We start from the raw sequence: 12,566 nt of genomic DNA on the forward strand, positions 1-12,566 counted from the left end.
AGCACTACAGTCAGATTTGGTAAAGCAGCACTTTTGAGAAAGCTGCTCCACTTGTTCCCTAAGCATCCTTTAGTTTCGCTGCGACAAGCTGCCTGATAGCTGGCTGCAGACAGCACAATTAATCATACAGCTCATCTATGTACATGGCTGATGTCAACTGGAACGCTGCAACAAGATTTGCAAGGTCATTGAACGTTAGTTCACGCTGCAAGTCCAAGCACTGAAGTTGCTGCGTTAAAGATGTGATGGCGCGTGCATGTTCAACCAGGGTTCCACATGGGGTGGAACGGTGGGACTGTGCACACAGCTAGTGGCAGAAGCATTCGCAGCCACCATGAACCTCACAGCTAGCTTTTTCGGAAGCTTGAAGTGCTTGCAGCTAACACATCCTCAAACAGGGTGGCCAGATGCAGCTGAACTCAAGGCGCTGCGGAACAAGAATAACAAAGTGTGAAATGCGGGACATTTTTGAAGATTTTCGTATTTCCTGCGGGACGTGGGACAATAGCCCTCAATGTGGGACAGTCCTGCGCGTCTAGGGAAGGGTGGCCCCCCTACGAGTCACGAAACTCTTTCCAAACTGCAAAGCTAGCATTTCTGCATGGTACAGCAACAGCAACGGTTGTGTGAAAGACACATACATAATGAATTCGAAGCTGCATGCGTAAGTCTCTTTTCGAACTCACAACACACTCACGGACTACTCTTAAGAGTTAAAATGAGTGTTAATTCATGTATGGGTTTCCTTTGTAGCAATTGCTACGTACGATTGGGTGGATGTCTCATTTTCCCTTTATTAATGAGTGGTAATTGTTCTGTCATCAAAGGGTAAGTTAAACCCTTTGAAGGTTTTTCCGTACATGTACGGAAGCGGTTTTCTGTCCCGCAAGGTCTTAGCCGTACGGGTACGGTTCCGACCCTCCGTTTGAAATTTCGCGCCATAATGACGATACGTGCTCACCGGGAGGTGCTGCCACCTCTTAGCACTTACAAGATGCGTTTGAAATTGGTGCTACCTTCTTGGGGAGATGGATAAACTTGCGGCCGTGTCTGCTGTGCCCGGGGCACAGCAGACGAAAGGTGCCCGAAATGTCTACGTTCACCCATGACGTCACGTCCGCTATAACCCATGATGTCACATCCGCTCATTTTGATGGCGTCTGTCTTACGGAGCCGGCTGCGCTGCGAAGCGGTTCGTATTCCGTGCCCACTTAGAGCGTGAGTAATTCATCTTTCCACGCTATATGCGTGTAATAAAGGGTTGGGGCTGTGAGCTGTTTGATGCGTTACCATTAGGTACCTTGTGCGCATATTAATTGCCTCATGGCCGCGTCAAATTGCAGCCGGCATGTGGAATGGGCCGTGGCATCTTATATGGAGCTGCTCATGTCAGTGATTGCCTCCGTCAGGATCGTCAGTGCGTGCACAGAACCATTCAGTAGTCTGATTCAGGGGAGGGTACGCGTAAGAACGAGGACGTAAGAAAACACTGGCATGACGAGCTATTCCGTCAGATCGCGTTGCATCGCGCTTTTTTTCTAAGACCATCGCGCTCGAGCGAGAGGATCTTAGAACAGCATTACTACTGCTTTTTTACAGCTTTGCTGCGGCTCATTTAATCATCACCTGCATTCTTTTAATAATACAAATGGCATCGCTGTGCGGAAGAGCGTCTCTTGAAGTTTCCAAACAAGAGCCAATGCCGCCGTGCCTGCTGCATACACGCTTACCTTTCCTAACGCACCTAAGACGCGGCACTAGCTCTGCTACTGCGTGATACAGGGTCACTGTGATAATAAAATTAGAAAGAACAAACGAAATTAATGCAGAAAATGTCAAACGTTGCCAAGCGTGATAAACGGACCTGCCTCGCTAGATGAGTTGAAGAAATCGGCGTCCTGAAGTCAGCTTCGCCGCAGTAGACTAGTGTTACGCGGTGAAGCATGTCAGAACTGAAGAGTGACCGCTTTCACCGACATATATGTGTTCCTTAATGATGTACTTGTGGAGCTGCCGTCTCCTATTACATTACGCGCGCCGAGGCGCTTAAGTGTACAGGCCGGCCTTCAGCGCTATTTTTTTTCGGACGTGGCTGCGATTCTTTGAACCGTTGGTTTGTCGACCTCGTAAGCCAGTTAATGTTTACACGGCCATTTTTTTTCTGAACTGTTGATTTCTTCCATAATAGCTACGTAATTTCGTAGTTTCCTGTTCAACTGCTTTGGTCATATGCGAGTCAAGGTGTTTTCGAAAGCGAAACGACGCTTTTGCATCAGCATATAGTGCCGTCGCCCATTTACAACACAGTCAATCAATGTCATCTTGTATGTCACTGAGAAACCGCCGAACGCAGGGAACTCACTTGCATGCGGGGAACTGCATAACTAGCCACTGGATTAGCGTGCCTCTTGGGAAGCTGCTTTGCATCAAAGGCCAGGTACCCTTGCTATGATTCACCGCAAAACATGTATGTCTAACTGCTTAACATATTTGTATTGCGTTGAAGCTAACCTTACGGAACCGAATTTCGCAACGCTTTTTAGACACCTGCATCTCTACCAGCCACTACCAAACGCTTGTCGGTACATTTCTTGGCAAAGGTCCAGCTAAATCTCCCCTGTCGGAAGTGGGGGGGGGGGGTGGGGGGTCTCACGTATATGAAAACTGCCAAGGAAAGCAGTTGCCCTGATGAAGGCACGCTCCCCTGTCGAAACATTTGCACCAGCCTGTTCGACCACCGTTATCACCGCAACATATTTGTGTGTTGCGGTGAAGCATGCCAATATTGGGAAAGATTTACGTGAATCTGGAATGTATGGTTTCTGTCAGTGACGAACCTAATGTTCTACTCTCAACAAAGCAGATTTTCGTGGCAGGATGCATGATGTCTTGAGAACTTTTGTTGGCTAAAGCCATACATGCCAGGTTAGCTCTTGTCACATTAATACGCTTTACCGCAATACACAAGAGGCCACGCTGCAGGACGCGCCCGCCGTAGTTAGCCAAAACCTTACGTGACCGTTCACTGCAAAATACCTCCTGTATTGCGGTGAATCGTAATAAAGCACATTTGTCAGTTTAGAATGTAAAGACTCTTGCCCTTCGCTTTTGTAATATTATGACTCAGTTTAATGAGAACATGTATTCACTGCTAAAAACATCCACATTGAAATAGAGATATGAACACTCATGGCAGCCTGTGTGATGTTTTATCCCTTTACTTTTCTGTGTACCTGTCACGCTGCCATTATTAAATTTTCCTGTACTTTGTAAGGTGCTGACGTACATAACATTACATCACAAGGAGCCACTGTGTAATTAGTGTTCAAGGACCAGTGTGATGGCTTTTCTCAAGAAAGGTTTGGGTTATGTTGTTGTGAAGTTTTTTTTTTAGAGAGGTGGCTTTCTGAAAAGAAATCAGATGTCAGAAAATAGACCTCAATGGCACAGTAATCTTGGCTGCTTTTTGCTCAAACGTGCCCTAGACATAATTGAGTGATTTGCACTTGCAACTGGACAGCAGCCTTAGCTTGGGAGACCAGTGATATGGTATATTTTATCAAACTAGGTGACACATAGCATTACCAGTTCGAATAGAGACCTGTTTAAATGTTTGTCACCTTTAACACCTAGATTTTCGACTATGAATTCAGAAAAATCTGTAACACATTTAGAACCTAGATTTTAAATGCTGTATAAGTTGGCTTCTTGTTCACTGCAGCTGTGCTCGGCTTCTGTCCAAACGGGAGAGCACTTCTGCACAGCTTATTAGGGAACATTCTTATTTACATCATCATCATCATCATCATCAGCCTGGTTACGCCCACTGCAGGGCAAAGGCCTCTCCCATACGTCTCCAACAACCCCGGTCATGTACTAGTTGTGGCCATGCCGTCCCTGCAAACTTCTTAATCTCATCCGCCCACCTAACTTTCTGCCGCCCCCTGCTACGCTTCCCTTCCCTTGGGATCCAGTCCGTAACCCTTAATGACCATCGGTTATCTTCCCTCCTCATTACATGTCCTGCCCATGCCCATTTCTTTTTCTTGATTTCAACTAAGATGTCATTAACTCGCGTTTGTTCCCTCACCCAATCTGCTCTTTTCTTATCCCTTAATGTTACACCTATCATTCTTCTTTCCATAGCTCGTTGTGTCGTCCTCAATTTGAGTAGAACCCTTTTAGTAAGCCTCCAGGTTTCTGCCCCGTAGGTGAGTACTGGTAAGACACAGCTATTATATACTTTTCTCTTGAGGGATAATGGCAACCTGCTGTTCATGATTTGGGAATGCCTGCCAAACGCACCCCAGCCCATTCTTATTCTTCTGATTATTTCCGTCTCATGATCCGGATCCGCCGTAACTACCTGCCCTAAGTAGATGTATTCCCTTACGACTTCCAGTGCCTCGCTGCCTATTGTAAATTGCTGTTCTCTCCCGAGACTGTTAAGCATTACTTTAGTTTTCTGCATATTAATTTTTAGACCCACTCTTCTGCTTTGCCTCTCCAGGTCAGTGAGCATGCATTGCAATTGGTCCCCTGAGTTACTAAGCAAGGCAATATCATCAGCGAATCGCAAGTTACTAAGGTATTCTCCATTAACTTTTATCCCCAATTCTTCCCAATCCAGGTCTCTGAATACCTCCTGTAAACACGCTGTGAATAGCATTGGAGATATCGTATCTCCCTGCCTGACGCCTCTCTTTATTGGGATTTTGTTGCTTGCTTTATGGAGGACTACGGTGGCTGTGGAGCCGCTATAGATATCTTCCAGTATTTTTACATATGGCTCATCTACACCCTGATTCCGTAATGCCTCCATGACTGCTGAGGTTTCGACTGAATCAAACGCTTTCTCGTAATCAATTAAAGCTATATATAAGGGTTGGTTATATTCTGCACATTTCTCTATCACTTGATTGATAGTGTGAATATGGTCTATTGTTGAGTAGCCTTTACGGAATCCTGCCTGGTCCTTTGGTTGACAGAAGTCTAAGGTGTTCCTGATTCTATTTGCAATTACCTTAGTAAATACTTTGTAGGCAACGGACAGTAAGCTGATCGGTCTATAATTTTTCAAGTCTTTGGCGTCCCCTTTCTTATGGATTAGGATTATGTTAGCATTCTTCCAAGATTCCGGTACGCTCGAGGTCATGAGGCATTGCGTATACAGGGTGGCCAGTTTCTCTAGAACAATCTGTCCACCATCCTTCAACAAATCTGCTGTTACCTGATCCTCCCCAGCTGCCTTCCCCCTTTGCATATCTCCTAAGGCTTTCTTTACTTCTTCCGGCGTTACCTTCGGGATTTCGAATTCCTCTAGGCTATTTTCTCTTCCATTATCGTCGTGGATGCCACTGGTACTGTATAAATCTCTATAGAACTCCTCAGCCACTTGAACTATCTCATCCATATTAGTAGTGATATTGCCGGCTTTGTCTCTTAACGCATACATCTGATTCTTGCCAATTCCTAGTTTCTTCTTCACTTTTTTTAGGCTTCCTCCGTTCCTGAGAGCATGTTCAATTCTATCCATATTATATTTCCTTATGTCAGCTGTCTTACGCTTGTTGATTAACTTCGAAAGTTCTGCAAGTTCTATTCTAGCTGTAGGGTTAGATGCTTTCATACATTGGCGTTTCTTGATCAGATCTTTCGTCTCCTGCGATAGTTTGCTGGTATCCTGCCTAACGGAGTTACCACCGACTTCCATTGCACACTCCTTAATGATGCCCACAAGATTGTCGTTTATTGCTTCAACACTAAGGTCCTCTTCCTGAGTTAAAGCTGAATACCTGTTCTGTAGCTTGATCTGGAATTCCTCTATTTTCCCTCTTACCGCTAACTCATTGATCGGCTTCTTATGTACCAGTTTCTTCCGTTCCCTCCTCAGGTCTAGGCTAATTCGAGTTCTTACCATCCTGTGGTCACTGCAGCGCACCTTGCCGAGCACGTCCACATCTTGTATGATGCCAGGGTTAGCGCAGAGTATGAAGTCTATTTCATTTCTAGTCTCGCCGTTCGGGCTCCTCCACGTCCACTTTCGGCTATCCCGCTTGCGGAAGAAGGTATTCATTATCCTCATATTATTCTGTTCCGCAAACTCTACTAATAACTCTCCCCTGCTATTCCTAGTGCCTATGCCATATTCACCCACTGCCTTGTCTCCAGCCTGCTTCTTGCCTACCTTGGCATTAAAGTCACCCATTAGTATAGTGTATTTAGTTTTCACTCTGCCCATCGCCGATTCCACGTCTTCATAGAAGCTTTCGACTTCCTGGTCATCATGACTGGATGTAGGGGCGTAGACCTGTACAATCTTCATTTTGTACCTCTTATTAAGTTTCACAACAAGACCTGCCACCCTCTCGTTAATGCTATAGAATTCCTGTATGTTACCAGCTATATTCTTATTAACCAGGAATCCGACTCCTAGTTCTCTTCTCTCCGCTAGGCCCCGGTAGCATAGGACGTGCCCGCTATTTAGCACTGTATATGCTTCTTTTGGCTTCCTAACTTCACTGAGCCCTATTATATCCCATTTACTGCCCTCTAATTCCTCCAATAGCACTGCTAGACTCGCCTCACTAGTTAACGTTCTAGCGTTAAACGTTGCCAGGTTCATATTCCAATGGCGGCCTGTCCGGAGCCAGTGATTCTTAGCACCCTCTGCTGCGTTGCAGGTCTGACCGCCGCCGTGGTCAGTTGCGTCGCAGCTGCTGGGGACTGAGGGCCGGGGTTTGATTGTTGTGTTCATAGGAGGTTGTGGCCAAGTACTGCACCAGGGTGGCCAATCCTGCTCTGGTGAGGGAATGCGTTACCGGTTGTGGTCACCGGGATCAGGCCACACTCCAGGCCTGTTTGTGCAATTTTATCAACACGCGGATTTTTTCTTTTTTTTTTTTTTTTTAATCCGGTGGAAAATTGCCGGCACCGGGATTCGAACCACGGACCTCTTGCACGCGAGGCGGGTGTTCTACCTCTACGCCACCGCTGCACCTTATTTACATACCTTCTTTTTATTTATCTCGCCTACAATCACAATCAAATGTTTATAGCACATGAATGTGCTGTGCATGAATCTTAACTTACAATGCCATGTTCAACAGCACAGTGCATGTAGCTTGTGTTGGTTCATTCAAGCTAAGCATTGCTACAGCCTTTAACTGTAGGTATCATGGTATGAGAGCAGAGAAATGGATATGCAAAGACAGTTGGGCACATTGAGACAACATCTTTGTTGTGTGTGAAAAGGTGACAGATACACAATATGGGGAGAACGCATGCACTTTCATATTTTCTCGCGCTCAAAAAAGGCCGGAGGAATAAGGTTTCTTCACTGTGCCATCACGGAATCAGGGTGTAGACGAGCCGTATGTAAAAATACTGAAAGATATCTTTAGCGGCTCCACAGCCACCATAGTCCTCCATAAAGCAAGCAACAAAATCCCAATAAAGAAAGGCGTCAGGCAGGGAGATACGATCTCTCCAATGCTATTCACAGCGTGTTTACAGGAGGTATTCGGAGACCTGGATTGGGAAGAATTGGGGATAAAAGTTAATGGAGAATACCTTAGTAACTTGCGATTCGTTGATGATATTGCCTTGCTTAGTAACTCAGGGGACCAATTGCAATGCATGCTCACTGACCTGGAGAGGCAAAGCAGAAGAGTGGGCCTAAAAATTAATCTGCAGAAAACAAAAATAATGTTTAACAGTCTCGGAAGAGAACAGCAATTTACAATAGGTAGCGAGGCACTGGAAGTGGTAAGGGAATACATCTACTTAGGGCAGGTAGTGACGGCGGATCCGGATCATGAGACGGAAATAATCAGACAAATAAGAATGAGCTGGGGTGCGTTTGGCAGGCATTCTCAGATCATGAACAGCAGGTTGCCATTATCCCTGAAGAGAAAAGTATATAATAGCTGTGTCTTACCAGTACTCACCTACGGTGCAGAAACCTGGAGGCTTACGAAAAGAGTTCTACTCAAATTGAGGACGACGCAACGAGCTATGGAAAGAAGAATGATAGGTGTAACGTTAAGGGATAAGAAAAGAGCAGATTGGGTGAGGGAACAAACGCGAGTTAATGACATCTTAGTTGAAATCAAGAAAAAGAAATGGGCATGGGCAGGACATGTAATGAGGAGGGAAGATAACCGATGGTCATTAAGGGTTACGGACTGGATCCCAAGGGAAGGGAAGCATAGCAGGGGGTGGCAGAAAGTTAGGTGGGTGGATGAGATTAAGAAGTTTGCAAGGACGGCATGGCCACAATTAGTACATGACCGGGGTTGTTGGAGAAGTATGGGAGAGGCCTTTGCCCTGCTGTGGGCATAACCAGGCTGATGATGACTGTGCCATAGAGACTATATGTTTGCTCTCAAAGGTAATTCTGATTCATTGGATATGTTCCTGTGCTGTGTTTATTTTCTTGAGTGTGCTTTAGTTTTTGCACGTTAATGTTTCAAACTTGTTTTTATTTTCACAGACTGAACATCCCACGTCTTGGTTTGACTTCCTGGTACAGGATACTTGCACTTAGCATGGAGTGATGAAGCAGAGCAGTGTACTTTTATTAAATGTGCAGATTTTAGCAGTATAACAGCCATTCATTAAAAAAACGTGGGCTGAAAATAAAGTGTACTTACCCACATTCCTCGTTGTCTATTTATTTATTTATTAATACTGTCAACCCTCATAGAGGGTCATAACAGAGAGGACAATACAATTACATAAATCAAATATAGACAATGTCAATGTACGTAAAGTTGCTTAACACTTGTCAATTCACAGTGAATAAGATGTTCACTTGAATGCTGTTCAGCACACTTCTGACATTCATCAAAATACGTACAATGAATATCAAGTCGCACATATCACTTGGCACTTTAAAACTAAATCGAAAACTTTCATAAATATGCCTCAGCAGCATTTTCAAAGTCGGCGACATCTTTTAGGCTAACAATAGCGTTTGGCAATTGGTTCCACATTTCTATCGCATCCAGGAAAAATGAGTATCGATATGTATCACTGTTGGTATGGTCCGGCTTTATGATGTAGGCGTGGTTAGTTCGCGGGTATCTTTTGCCTGGAGCATGTAGATATTTGAGCTTATCAATCTAAAGTTGATCCTGCATTATTTGATAAAGCACCTTCAGCCTATATTTTTTCCTACGTACCTCAAGAAGATAGAAGTTGCAACGCTGTAACATAAGCGTGACCGATTCCTTCCTTCGATATGTCGAACAAATAAAATGTGCCGCCAGACTCTGTATCCTTTCCAACTTCCTCTTAAGCATCACTTGATGGGGACTCCAAACAACGGCTGAATATTCTAGTATCATCCTAATGAAGGCGGTGTATGCAATAAGTTTTACATTACGTGATGCATCTTCCAGTTTTTTTCTCAGAAAATATAACTTTTGATAGGCAGTCATGCAGACGTTATCTATATGTTGGTTCCATGTCAATTTTGCTCCTATTCCTGTATTCTCATCAGCAAAACCACTTATATGGGGAACTGATCATGATAAGTGCTCATGAGCATTTTAAAGAACAGCCTTGAACCCTACTCATGCACTGGTAAAATGTATAGATGCAGTGAATTTGAAACAGAAGGCAAAATAGCAAACATGATGCAGTATTTGTCAGACAATTATGTCAGCAATTTTTGCATAAAACAATTTACTTACAGCATACTAGCACTACAAAGCACCCATCTTTCTTGTTAGGCATACATTACCACAAGCTCTTTAAATGTGGTCACAAGAGAGATGCTGGCTTTAATGAGGGACTATAGAGGTTAAAGGCAGCCATGAAAATGTATTAAGAAATAATGCAATGCATAGCATTTACTCAGTTCAGAGAGCTTCCAAAGTTGCCATAAGGCCTTGATAGCTGTGGATGAGGGAACAGTTGTAGTCCAATTGGAGTATGAAAAATGAACATTAAGATCGAAACAAGTAACCACTCGTAATGCAATTAAAAAATCTTGCTATACCTTTAAAAAGACAGTGAAATGAAATTAGTGTGACAATTTCCTTTTCCTTTTACTTCATTTAGGTTCAACATACTTATTTTAGTAACACAAGAAAAGCAGAGGCGTGAAGCACATAAGAAAGATGCTAGTCTGTGTTTATATTCTGCCTTCTCTAAATTCAAAGTTCAGTAAAGTTAACTTAGAAAGCTACAGTGAAGCCATTGCGTCTGCCTGTATGGTGCATAACAGCAGCAATCGCCAGCCTAACTGCTTGGGTTTACAGTGCCTTATTTGTATTGTATACCTTTTAAGTGCTGATATTGGAAGATTGATTAAGGTGGCCAACACGCTGAACCAGTAGTTTACTGAGTAAAATACATGGAGAAGGGTGGAAAGATAGGACAGAGCACAGGGGATGTATTCCGTGTCCACCTAGTAGAAATGTCCATTTCATCCACTGCTGAAGTTCTGATTGGCGGGGCTGGGGTATGCATGAGAAGGAGACATGCTCCCCCAGCTAATTCAGCAGAACAGGATATGGAAATGTCCACAAGATGAATACTTACAAAGCTATTTAATAAAGTACATCTGTAACCAACATGCCTGCTATGCCATCCTTGCTTTCAATGTCTGTCTTAGTAAAAGTGTGAAAGAACCAGGTTTGTGCATGAAAAGTCTTCCTGAGGGTGTGTGCCTTGAAGCCCGTAGTGGTAATCACAGGAAACGAGGGTGGATCCAGAGTAGCACCAAAGGGCAAGCCTTCATCGAAACAAATATGGAGGGAAGTGACTGCATGCTCAAACTTGTCAGCTCACAAGTTTGCCAAGACCAAGTGATGTCAGAAGCTGATGAAGCCTACATGGTTAATGTATAACCGCTTAGGCCAAAATTATTTAGATACTTTTTATGAGGACTACGTATTTACTGGAAATCTCAAAATAATTATGTTAGTGCAGAATACCTTCCACTAGGTGTGACGTCCTTGAAAGAATGAAGATGTTTGAGTTGTACTTGTGTGGTGCATGAAGTTACTTTTAAAAAAAAAACTCAGCAATGGAAACAAAATGCAAAGAGTAGTATTCGTAATAAATTGCCACCTCTTTAGGGCTAGATGAATTCAAATAATAATAATAATAATTAAATGAAGATCGGGCATACAAGATAGATGCTTCGGCTCCCACTTGAAAGCCTTGTTCGCAAAGATTGTGAACAAAGCTCCAGTTGAACCAGTTCTTATTTTTCATTTTTATGGTTAGTATCTAATTTAAACTACTTACCGTGCCTCTTTTCACCAAACCAGACAGGCTGCCGTCAAACTCTTCACTACTTCAATGCAAATAATTGGAGGTTGGCAAATACATTTTTCTAATAGGAATAGTAGGTAACGAATAGTCAAACACTGATGCATACAGTTACAGCAGGCATATTTATCTTGGAATTAAGCACCATGCTTATATTGTCTAGTAAAAAAAGGACAGCTATCAAGGAAGATTAGGATTATTTTTAAGCAAAAGCAATTATACCTCATATACTTGAAGCAGATGTAGTGCTTCTCAAGAATCACGTCCAAACTGCACACACTAAAACATTAGGCTGGGATATTCAAAAAGACAAGTACATGTTCATGTACCTTTAATGTGCTCAATTATGTAAAGTGTGCTATTATATGATTAATGTAATTTGCTAATGTAAAGAAAGAACAAGCCAAGATCTCTTGCTTCATATATATGCGCTGAATCAAGAAAGTAATTAAGGAAGAAGAACACCAGAAATAAACACAAATATTTGTGTGCTTTCTGGCATAAAATAATTCTCATGTAAGCCACATAACATGCTTTCCAAAGCATCCCCTACCTTAACTTACAGCTGCATCACATGAAGGCACTTTCTAAGAACACACATGTTTCATGATCATTCACTGTGTTAGTGACTCCCACTGAAGTAGACTGAGAACATATCTGGGCATTACATTCAATAGATGATGTAAAGTGAAAAGACTGCTGCTTGTAGGTATGAATGAACCAAGTGAATAAGAAATATAAGTTCTCAAACTTCTAGTAGTAAGTGTGGCAGCACTTAAGAAGAACATATTGCAACTAAAAATTGCAACACATGATGAAATAACTGAAACAGCTAGGGAGAGTTTAATAGACCAATAGACAGGAAACTGCAAATTCCCAACATTTCTGACTACTTTTCTTCACATGTACTCACCTCATAAGTATGACTTCCCTTAATGCTCGAACCTCTGCCTTAATTTCATAATTACCCATTCTCGCTGCTTCACTCATGCTGATTGACATCTAGCACAAAGGTTGGCAAAAGTAGCTGAGCATGTGCATGTGTTGTGAGGCAAGCTGCCCACATCTGGTAGCCGCATGCCAATTTCTCAGAGTAGATGAAAGGGAAGCCTTGAGGGTAAACCATAGAGAAGACGGATACCTTGGTTCAGTGATAACTGAAAACACCAACATGGAAAATTTGGACAGCCCACAGAATCAGCGTAATTGACATAGTTTGGAAAAACTGAAAAGATGCATTATGATATTTACGTTACACAGGTTCCAGTCAAGTTGAAGAT

At 43.0% G+C, this 12,566-nt stretch overlaps 1 long non-coding RNA gene across 1 annotated transcript; it reads left to right on the top strand.

The window, feature by feature from the left end:
* Window positions 1-1,041: 1,041 nt before the first annotated feature.
* LOC142575144 (uncharacterized) lies at window positions 1,042-8,661 on the top strand. The gene is made up of 2 exons (XR_012826593.1): window positions 1,042-1,218; window positions 8,495-8,661. It is a non-coding gene; the product is annotated as an uncharacterized LOC142575144 (long non-coding RNA).
* The last annotated feature ends 3,905 nt before the right edge of the window (window positions 8,662-12,566 follow it).

Source organism: Dermacentor variabilis, chromosome 3, assembly GCF_050947875.1.
Source record: "Dermacentor variabilis isolate Ectoservices chromosome 3, ASM5094787v1, whole genome shotgun sequence".
NCBI lineage: Eukaryota > Metazoa > Arthropoda > Arachnida > Ixodida > Ixodidae > Dermacentor > Dermacentor variabilis.